This window comes from Tauraco erythrolophus, chromosome Z, assembly GCF_009769465.1.
Source record: "Tauraco erythrolophus isolate bTauEry1 chromosome Z, bTauEry1.pri, whole genome shotgun sequence".
Classification (NCBI taxonomy): domain Eukaryota; kingdom Metazoa; phylum Chordata; class Aves; order Musophagiformes; family Musophagidae; genus Tauraco; species Tauraco erythrolophus.
The window spans coordinates 42,304,003-42,314,987 of NC_141496.1; positions in this window are offsets into that span (position 1 = coordinate 42,304,003).

Sequence of the window (10,985 nt, forward strand, 5' to 3'; positions counted from 1 at the left end):
AGCTGGGTAAGAATGATTGGTGCCATAGAGGGGGTGTGCCGGAGCCGAGTTTCCCCTGCGGCTGATGGTGAGATAGCAGGTGGCCCCCCTGCAACCAGGACGGCCTCAGTGGAGCAGAGACCCACTCGTAGCCCGTGGGGAGAAGATGCCTGAGCCTGAGGATGGTCGCATTGGGATGCACGACAAGGCAGAGAGGCATCTGGAGTCTGTGAGATGACCCATGCCGGAGCGAGTGGCTACAGCTCCCTAAGTATCCGAGACTGTGGTAAAGCCCACACCGGACCAATCTGTGGGGAAGGATTGTTTCCAGTGGGCTGGACTCACGCTGGAGAAGTTTGTGGATTTTTCCTCGTGGGTAGGGGATCCATTGGAGCAGGGGAAAAGGGTGTAAGGACTCCTCCTCCTTTAAGAAAGAAGCAGCAGTAACAGCACGGAATGAACTGACCTGCACTTCCCCAGTCCCTGCCCCCTGTGCTGCTGGGGGGAGGAGGTAGAGCCGGGAGGAAAAGGAAAGGGTGGGGGGAAGGTGTCGGTTTTAAGATCTGGTTTTGTTTCTTTCTGTCCTCTCGAGTAATCGGTTTTGTTTCCCTTTGTCCTTCTAAGTAATCATTAATAAACTGTTTTGCTTTGAGAAAGCCCTGTCTGTTTTGTCCGGGACCATCGCTGGTGGGTGTTCCTTCTGTTCTTGTCTCAACCCTCAGTCCCTTTGTTGTTTTTTTTTTTCTCTCCTCTCTACTTTACTGGAGAAGGAGAGACTGTGTGAGTTTTAGTTGCTGGATCAGCCTAAAACCACGACACACTCCCAGGTCCTTCTCTGCTGTGCAGCTTTCCAGCCACACTTCCCCAAGCCTGTAACGCTGCAGGGGGTTGTTGTGGCCCAAGTGCAGGATCCGGCACTTGGTCTTGTTGAATTTCATACAGTTGGCCTCAGCCCATCGATACAGTCTGTCCAGGTCCATCTGTAGATCCTCCCGACCCTCAGACAGATCAACATTACCTCCCAATTTAGTGTCATCTGCAAACTTGCTGAGGGTGCACTCGATCCCCTCGTCCAGATCATTGATAAAGATGTTAAAGAGAACAGGCGCCAACACTGAGCCCTGTGGAACACCACTGGTGACCGGCCACTAGCTGGATTTAACTCCATTCACCACCACTGTCTGGGCCCGGCTGTCCAGCCAATTTTTGATCCAGTGAAGCGTACACCCGTCCAAGCCATAGGCAGCCAGCTTCTGCAGAAGAATGTTATGGGAAACAGTGTCAAAGGCTTTGCTAAAATCGAGGTAAACAACATCCACAGTTCTTCCCTCATCCACTAAACAGGTCATTTTATCATAGAAGGAGATCAGGTTAGTCAAACAAGACCTGCCCTTCATAAATCCATGTTGGCCGGGCCTCATCATTTGACTGTCTTATACACGACGCATGATAACGCTAAGGATGAGTTTATCCTTAAGGAATCATGAGTTTCATGAGTTTACCTGGCACTGAGGTCAGACTGACAGGCCTGTAGTTCCCTGGGTTTTCCCTCTTACCTTTCTTGTAGATCGGCGTCACGTTTACCAACCTCCAGTCAGCTGGTACCTCCCCTGTTAGCCAGGAGAAGAAATAAAGCAACTGGTAACTTGGTTATCGACTCAGGCCAGAGTATGTACAGTAACTTTAATTGTGGATGTACTTAAATGAGTTAAGATGCTGGATGTACATTTAGGATACAACTTGGATATTGCCTCATTATACATTTGAATGTACCTCTGGGACAAAGGAGTGGGAATGGGTCAATTTGTTCTTGGAGTTCAGGCAAGTAAAACCAATGTTTTTGCCTTGTAACTGTCTCAAAACCTTGGTAGAAGGTTTGGAGAAGGGTGTCAGGAAAACCGTTTCCTGTAGCAAAGGATGAACACTGTTAAGGGTGTGAGGCTTTGAGGATCAGGGAAAATATTTACACAACCTAAGGCCGGGGTGTACCTTGGGAGGCTGGGCTGTCTCATGCCTACTCTCCCGATATAGTTAGCAGAGTGAGCAGACTGTCAATTTAGGACGAGACATGTCTTCCAAGACTGTATTGCAGCCAGATGGACTTTGTTAGTTGGTGTAGGAATTATTAAAATAAATCGCAACCCTCATTTCTGTGGCTGTGGGCTTTACCAGAACTACAAAAATCTTGAATATTTTGGCTCATGAAAACCATTCTTTTACTTCATGAACTATCGTTTAAGATTCCCAAAGTGAAGGAATAACTCTTTTCAAACTGCAGCAAAATGCATTTAAGTGATTGGAATATGTCACTCGTGGAAGAAAAATGAAGTTTTCAAAATCAAGTTTACTAAATATATATATTTCTTGCTGCCAATGTGTGTATTCAACAGCTCTGACGAGAAATTGAGACTGCACATCAAAGAGGAGAAAATGTGTTTTAAACACTAATCCTGGAGAAACAGACATAAGTGAGAAATACTTTCTTATAACGCATACTAAATCCTCCATTTCAGACCACAGTATACAGGAAGACAGTTTTTAAAGTAACAAACCAAACTCCCAGGTCTGTGTTCAGAAAAAGCCTAAAAGTGCTCTAGAACATAGAAACCTGTTCTTCTGTCATAGCCCACTGCTACAGTTGCTGCCAAAGGACACGCAGCCCTTTCAGAGCTGCCCATACTCTGACTCTGCTGATAACGGCATTGTCCAGGCCCTGCAGTTGAAGGCTGATGCACTTTAGGAGCTGCTGGCAGAGCATATAGGGATATATATTAGGGATATTGCGGGAGATGAGTGAGGACACCTGACACGATCAATGTGATCAAACAAGTGAACCTATCTTTATTTACATTCAGCATGTTTTATAACCTTGCAAGCAAATAGCCCACCTCTTAGTGTGATTGGTTGTACCGAAGGAAGCAGCATCACTATAGTGTCCATTTTCAGTTCCAAATCCGGGGGTTGTCCACGTCTCTGCAGCTCTTCCACATTCCAGCATACGTCATCAGGAAAGGCTGGATTGTTCACCTGTCTGTTAACCCTTAGATGTCCTCTGACACATCCCCCTTCTTGTTTTTGAACAATCCAGACTTATTTTACAACCCATTCAGTCATTTTCGTGAGCAAGTGTAACAGACAAAAGTTATTAAGAGAAGCATTGTGTTAGCTACTAAAACTAATAGAAGGCTTTTCACCCTGGTGGAAATGTCGAAGCCTAAATTCTACTCTGGAATACACTAGCTATTACAAACATGCATGCTTCGCCTATTCTGGGTGTGCACATAAATCTTCCCTTATATGTGAAAAAAAAAAACCAACACCTTGCCAAACTCTATCATAACCCTACAGAAACACTTACTGACATATCTTTTTGGTACAGCCGTGCAGAAGCAGTTACTAGTATATTGTTTCCCTTTCTGGGAGCCTTACTATTTCGACTATGCCCCAGATTCCGCTGAGCAGGAGGGTGTCAATCAGCAGGGTCATTGCGGAGAAGGGAGGCAGGCACTGCACCTTCAGAGCGTCCCCTGTTTATCCACACAGTGTGCTCTGCAGCCTCCTTCCGCTCCGCTCTGAGCCATCCCTTTTACACCCTCAACAGAGTCTATGACAAAGGTACTGACACGGCGTTGCTGCACACGTGGCCAGTGCGTGCAACAAGGCTGCCCAGTATGTGCTCTGCTGGCCAACAGCGGTTTTTGTGAATTGCAACATGTTGCTCAGTAGCAATCCTCCCAGCTTCCTTTTTCAAAGTTATGTGCTCACAACTAAGTCCAGTTAGTAATTCTTTGTCATTAATTTGATACCAGTCAATTCTTTTCCTTCCAGTAGCTACAGGTGGAAACCACACACATTCCGATTGGAAAAACACACAAAGCATATATACAAGCAACTTTCACACACATAGAATGCCGAACAATTAAAAACATAAAACCAGTTTATATATCAATATGAAATCTTCTGTTATGAATCCTATGAGCCATTCTCCTCATCTGGCATCTCTGTCATTTCTGCTTGTTCTGTAAAATCTTGGATCTCCCTATCTCTATCTGTAGTTTCAGAAGTCCTAGCTGGTCTTACATTTCCTGTTGGTAACAAATGGTTTGCTTCGGGTATATATGGTTTTACCCACTTCGCCGGAACCCACAACGGTCCGTTTCCCGTAAGTAAACACATATATCCCCTGCCTGTTACTTTTAATTCTACTGGTCCTTCCCATTTCCCTGTTTTTAAATCTTTATAGATTACTAGGCCTTGTGTTTTTTCTTTCCAGAATGAGCTCATTCCTTTACTGTGTACCAGCATAGGCGGCTCATCACTGTTTCCCGCCAGCTGTAAAAAGTTCAGGACGTACAACGCTTTCATTAATCAATCACCGGGCAGCCAGCCCTGAGTTCCCCCTTTTTGTTTTAACAACATGGTCTTTAACGTGTGGTGGGAGCACTCAACAATGGCTTGACCAGTGGGGGAATGCGGTATCCCAGTGCGGTGAGAGATACCCCAGCGATTGCAAAAACAAGCAAAGCGACGTGAAGCATAAGCGGGTCCGTTATCTGTCTTAATTTCATGCGGAACCCCTAGAACTGCAAAGCAAGTATATAAATGCCGCTCGACATGTCGCGTGGTCTCTCCAGTTTGTGCGGTGGCCCAAATAACCATAGAATAGGTGTCTATACAGACATGTACGTATCTCCGATGCCTGAACTCTGTTACATGAGTAGCATCCATCTGCCATAGCTGGAGCACATGCAGTCCTCATGGATTGATACCTTGACCAAGACCAAAACCTAGTTTCTGACAGGAGGCACAGGACTTTAGTATGCCTTGTGAGATACGAGTGTTGAATCTACTGCGGTTTCCACATCCACTCTGGCACCTTCCGCGGTAGCGGCACGAAGGGAACAAATTCCTGACTTTGGCTCTAGTTTAAATTCAGACTTGATAATGGTGCTGCCCCCTGATTTACTATCATCGCACGCGGGGCTGGCGCACTTGGTTTCCAGTTTCCCTGCACCCGGCACTCGTAGGTATTATGATTATCCATTTTGCAATTTTTGCACCATTTCCTGCTAACCTGTTGCTGCTGTTGTTGTGGCTGTTTACATTGGTTTCTGTAGTGGCCTAATTTCCCACAATTGAAGCATTTCTTTCGCTTGGCTCCTCCCCCTTTTTTCTCTAACAGAGGACGAACAGCACCATATACCGCAGCAGCAACTAGAGATGCAGGACCAGTGGTGCGTTCTATAACTTCTAACATATCTGCCACTTGGGCATCTCTAGGTAATGTGCTTATGACCCTTTTTGCTTTATCATTGGCATTCTCAAAGGCAAACATTTTAAAGACTTGTTCCTTCATTGTGTCGTCCAAATCAGGATGACTTCGAACAGCCTGATATAAACGATCAATAAAGGAAGGAAAACTTTCCTGGGGGCCTTGTTTAATTTTGCAAAGGAATATACTTTCCCCGGTTCTCTAATTGAAATCATTGCTTGGTAAGCTAATTGCTGTGACAACTGCAATACTTCTACCAGAAAGCCTTGTTGTAATGTCGTGTTTGCAAAAGGACCTTGACCCATCAGCATTTGTGCTTGAACACCATGTAGAGGGTCTCCCTGCTGCCGAGGTCGTGCAGCTTCACGGTCACATAGTTGCTGCCAGGCCCTGGAGAACAAAAGCTGCTGAGAAGGGGACAAAAGAATATTAGCAAGTTGTTGTGAGTCATGTGGTATCAGCACATCTGCTGTGAAAATAAATTGTAACAGTTGTTGAGTATAACTGGATTGAAGCCCATATTGTGATATCGCAGAACGCGCCTTTTCTAAAACTTTCCAGTCAAAAGGTTCCCACCTTCTATTTCCCCCATGGTCTGTGATAATGGGAAAGGCACATGGCAAAAAATTTCCTTCGATTAAGGTTTCACGAATAACTCCCATCTTCTGCTTCTCTCTTGTTCGTCTGGTGGCGCAAAGGGCGGTGGGGCAGTCGGCACAGATAGGTGTTGCATAGGCATCGGTGGTGACAAAGGCGTAGCAAAAGGATTAGGTATATTGTGGACTGTAGTATCTGAGGAATATTGTGGATTATTGTTGTCATCGGCATCTGATGTCTTACATTCCGACAGCTTGTCCATAACTTGTTGCAAAACTTCTTCAAAAAGTTCTTTTTTCTGTTGTTCTCCCAATGAAATTAGCGGGGGCATGGGTTCCTCCCCTGGGTGAAGCTCTGAACAGAGCCCAGGTCGGAGCTGCGGTCGGGGCTCTGGGCGGGGCTCTGGGGAGGGCTCTGGGCGGGGCTCTGTGAGGTCAGGATAGAGGCGGGACTTAGGTCGACAAGACGGTCCACCTATTTCCACGCCCCTTTGTAGTTCTTCTGCCTTCTCTTCCGGGACCCTTTGTTGAACAAACGTGCTGTCGCCATTTTGGTTGCCACCATCTTGGCTGTCGCCATCTTGGCTGACGCCATTGTGGTGCAGTTCCTTTTTTAGGGGTGTGGTCCCTATAGGGTCCCTTTTTTCTCCTGAATCCGCGGTTTCTACCTTGGTAGCAGAAAGCAAGGGTGGTGCTAGAGGCACAGAAATTCGCGTAGAAAAGATAGAGGAAGTGTTCATAGTTGTCGGCAAAGAATCAGTAGAAGAAGGAGAGAAGGCAGCAAAAGCAGCAGCAGCCCTGGTGGGGGAGGCAGCTGCAACAACCAAGGCAGGGCTGCCCCATCCAGGAGGAGCATCAGCAAAGTGGTGTACGATGATTATGAGAGTGAAGAGGAGGAGGAAAGCATGGTGTCCGAGGAGGAAGAGGAGGAGGAGATAATGGAGGAGGAGAAGGACAACGACGACTCTAACTACCCCGAAGAGATGGAGGATGAAGACGATGGCAGTTATTGTACTGAAAGCAGCTTCAGGAGCCACAGCACCTACAGCAGCAGCAACAGTTTGTTCGGCTTTCATGCTATGTAACACTTCTTTAATTGACTTCCACAGGGTAGCATATTTATTCGCCTCCTTTGCGCCCGCTCCCCCAAGCTGACATCATCCCATAGCTCTCTGCCTATGACTTCCCACGTAGACAGTTCAAAAGCGACTCCTACTGCGGGGATCAAGTCTGTGTTCCAAGCCCACAATAGCTGCCCCTTAAGAGCCGAGGATTCATATTTAAATTTTCTCACAGAGAGCATATGCTGGAGCAGATTTAGGATAGCCTCTTGTTGCTTATCTAACCCCATCTGTCTCCCCGGCTGCTCACCTATCCTCCTAGGCGAGATTCCAGCGTCGATCCAGCGACTAGAACGAGGTGCACCTTTTTCCACTCAGTGACTACGCAGGTCACTGCTCATTCCGCCGGGGCAGCGGATCATTCGACTGGCCTTCCACCCTCTTCCTCGCCAAGTCTTGCAACTTTGCTGTGAAGATTTTGAGGGTCCCTGTTCAGGCACCAATTGCGGGAGATGAGTGAGGACACCTGACACGATCAATGTGATCAAACAAGTGAACCTATCTTTATTTACATGCAGCGTGTTTTATAACCTTGCAAGCAAATAGCCCGCCTCTTAGTGTGATTGGTTGTACTGAAGGAAGCAGCGTCACTATAGTGTCCATTTTCAGTTCCAAATCCAGGGGTTGTCCACGTCTCTGCAGCTCTTCCGCATTCCAGCATACATCATCAGGAAAGGCTGGATTGTTCACCTGTCTGTTAACCCTTAGATGTCCTCCGACAGGATATAATTCAGATGCTTGCCTTTTCAGCAATAGACTTCAGTTTCAGAAAAATATTTCACCTCCTCCTTTTTGGAGAAGAAGTGTAATTTCACAAATTTTGCTTCACATCTAGAATTGTAGTTGCAGCTAGCAGGGCTCTTGAAAGGAAGGAAAAAAAAGTAAAAGGAGTAAGAAGGAGAGAAAGAAGGAAAGGAAGGAGAGAAAATTATGTTTGAATACTCACTGAACCTTAGATACAGTTTCTACTCAATAGCTTTTTTGCACGTCCTTCACGGGCTCCTGTGAGCCATGTTCTCAATAGTTTTGTCTTTCCTGAATGTGGCTGCTCTGTGTTCTCAAAACAACAAAAAAACAATCCTATGCCCTTCTCAGTAAAGAACATCCAAGCTTTGTCAAGTGTACTGAGAACAGTGGGTGGCACATAAAGCAGGGCTTGTCCTCAGATCTGAATGGAAATTTAGTAGAGCAAGTGATACTAAATTAGGCACGAGGGGTTCGGACAGCTATCAGGAATGGAATAGTTGATTACTTTTTTTTCACCTTGAACCAGATGAAACACATTTCTTTATCCATCTATGGAATCTTGAGTTATTTTCCAGACAGTCTGATGGGAATTTGTGTCTGGGATATGTCATGGACAGTCATGATTATTTTTTGTCTAGACCTTATAAGGACTTCTGATACATTATATATCCACAACAAATTCAAGTTTTCAAACATTTTTATTCTGGTCTTACAGGGACTTGCAATAAATGCAGAAATTACGTCTTGCTCAGGAAATTTCAGAGTGCACTCCTCCCTCCTAAATGCACCTGAATAAACTCCCCAGAAGACATCACTATAAATGGAGTAGTCCTGCAAGACGCCTTTTGAAAAAGGAATTAACTTGAAGCTCTCCTCATCTTCTGAAGCAATGTCAACAAAAGCTTCCCTACCCCTAAAGTAGGAGATGATTGAGTTACACTCTGATCCACAGTTTCCACATGGTCATGGTGACCAACATCACTTGTGCAGTAAAAATATAACAATTTCAAAATATGAGAAGTCCTAAACACAAATGAATAAACAATCCATTTGTAACGATGTAATGACTGAGATTACAGCATTGATGGATAAGGGAAGAGCAACTGACATCGTCTGCCTGGACTTATCCAAAGCATTTGGCACTGTCCCGCACGACATCCTTGTCTCTAAACTGGAAAGACATGATTTTGATGGATGGACCACTTAGTGGATAAGGAATTGGCTGGATGGTCGCACTCAAAGTGTTGTGGTCAATAGTTCAATGTCTAAGCGGAGGCCAGCGATGAGTGGTGTTCTTCAGGGGTCAGTACTGGGGCCAGTGCTATTTAACATCTTTGTTGGTGACATGGACAGTTGGATCGAGTGCACCCTCAGCACCCTCAGCAAGGTGGGTGGTGCTGTGAACATGCTGGAGGGAAGGGATGCCATCCAGAGGGACCTTGACAGGCTTGGGAGGTGGGCCTGTGAGAACCTCATGAAGTTCAAAAACGCCAAGTGCAAGGTCCTGCACGTGGGTCTGGGCAATCCCAAGCACAAGTACAGGCTGGGAGGAGAATGGATTGAGAGCAGCCCTGAGGAAAAGGACTTGGGAGTGCTGGTGGATGAGAAGCTCAACATGAGCCAGCAATGTGCGCTGGCAGCCCAGAAAGCCAACCGTATCCTGGGCTGCATCAAAAGAAGCGTGGCCAGCAGGTCAAGGGGGATGATTCTGCCCCTCTACTCTGCTCTCGTGAGACCCCACCTGGAATACTGTGTTCAGCTCTGGAGTCCCCAACACAAGAAGGACATGGAGCTGCTGGAGTGAGTCCAGAGGAGGGCCACGAAGATGATGGGAGGGTTCAAGCACCTCTGCTATGAAGAAAGGCTGAGAGAGTTGGGGCTGTTCAGCCTGGAGAAGAGAAGGCTCCAGGGTGATCTTATTGCAGCCTTCCAGTACTTAAAGGCAGCCTACAGGAAAGCTGGAGAGAGACTTTTTACAAGGGTGTCTAGTGACAGGACAAGGGGCAATGACTTTAAATTGAAAGAGGGCAGATTTAGATTAGATATAAGGAAGAAATTTTTCACTCAGAGGGTGACGAGGTATTGGAACAGGTTGCCCGGAGAAATTGTAGATGTCCCATCCCTGGAAGCGTTCAAGGCCAGGTTGGATGAGGGTTTGGGCAATCTGGTGTAGTGGAGGATTTCCCTGCCCATGGCAGGGGGGCTGGAACTAGATGATCTTTGAGGTCCCTTCATACCCTAACCATTCTATGATTCTATGATTCTATGATTCTATGATTCTATGATCCTCAACCTAATAGCCTAAATCAAAAATTTATGTGGCCTTTAAGTATGGTTTTCAAATCTTGATAAGTCAAGGTATAGTTTTGTATTTGGTTGATGCCATTTGTTATTCAATGGAGCTAGCCCATTTTCTAACACGGACTGAATGAAGGAGAAGGGATTTTTCAACTGATGTGAATTCTCCTAATTTCACTGCAGTCAGCTACTGAATAATTGTAATTACCTGTATTAGCCAGGGCTTTCAGTGTAACTTCATATTGATAACAATCATGAATTATAATTTCTGATGGAACATGTCTGAAATGAAAAGAATTTGAATGATTAAAAGGATGAGCTGACATTGGTTTTCATTAAAAAAAAATTAAATCCTTCAGAGTACTTCACTTAGAAGTTCCCTAGAATGAACTGTCTACAACTTCATGATTTAAACTCAGATCGTTACAAACCCTTTGCTCATCAAGTGTGAAAATATCCCCAAGCAGCAAAACAATCAGGCAGAAAAAGGAAATGTAAACAACATCATATTGATGAAGTAAACATCATCAAGTATGAGTTACTGTTAGCACCTACAATCCTTTCCTTTCATGAAACAAAAGGGAAGCTTTTGAATTGGAGAACTGTTAAATAGGAAAAGAAACCTAGAATGGGAGAGAACAACACGTAAAACTGAAGTACAGCTAATAATGTGACTGTATAAAATGACACACCTCTGAAGAGGTTCCTATCTTTTTATCATGGACAATTTCCATATAAGCTCAATTTGCCCATTCAAGGTTGTTTAAAAATGTCTGCAGTGTTGACATGGCCTTTACAGTGAGTTGAGTTTTATCCCTTTGTCCTCAGGCAGAATGAAACCAAACCCCCCTCAATTTTAATGGTTCTTCTACTAGTTAAACAGTAACTCAATTGTATTTACACAATTGTCTGAGGTCAAACAACTACCCAAGGAAATCTTGTGCAATCTACAGAGTAGATATTCAAAATTAA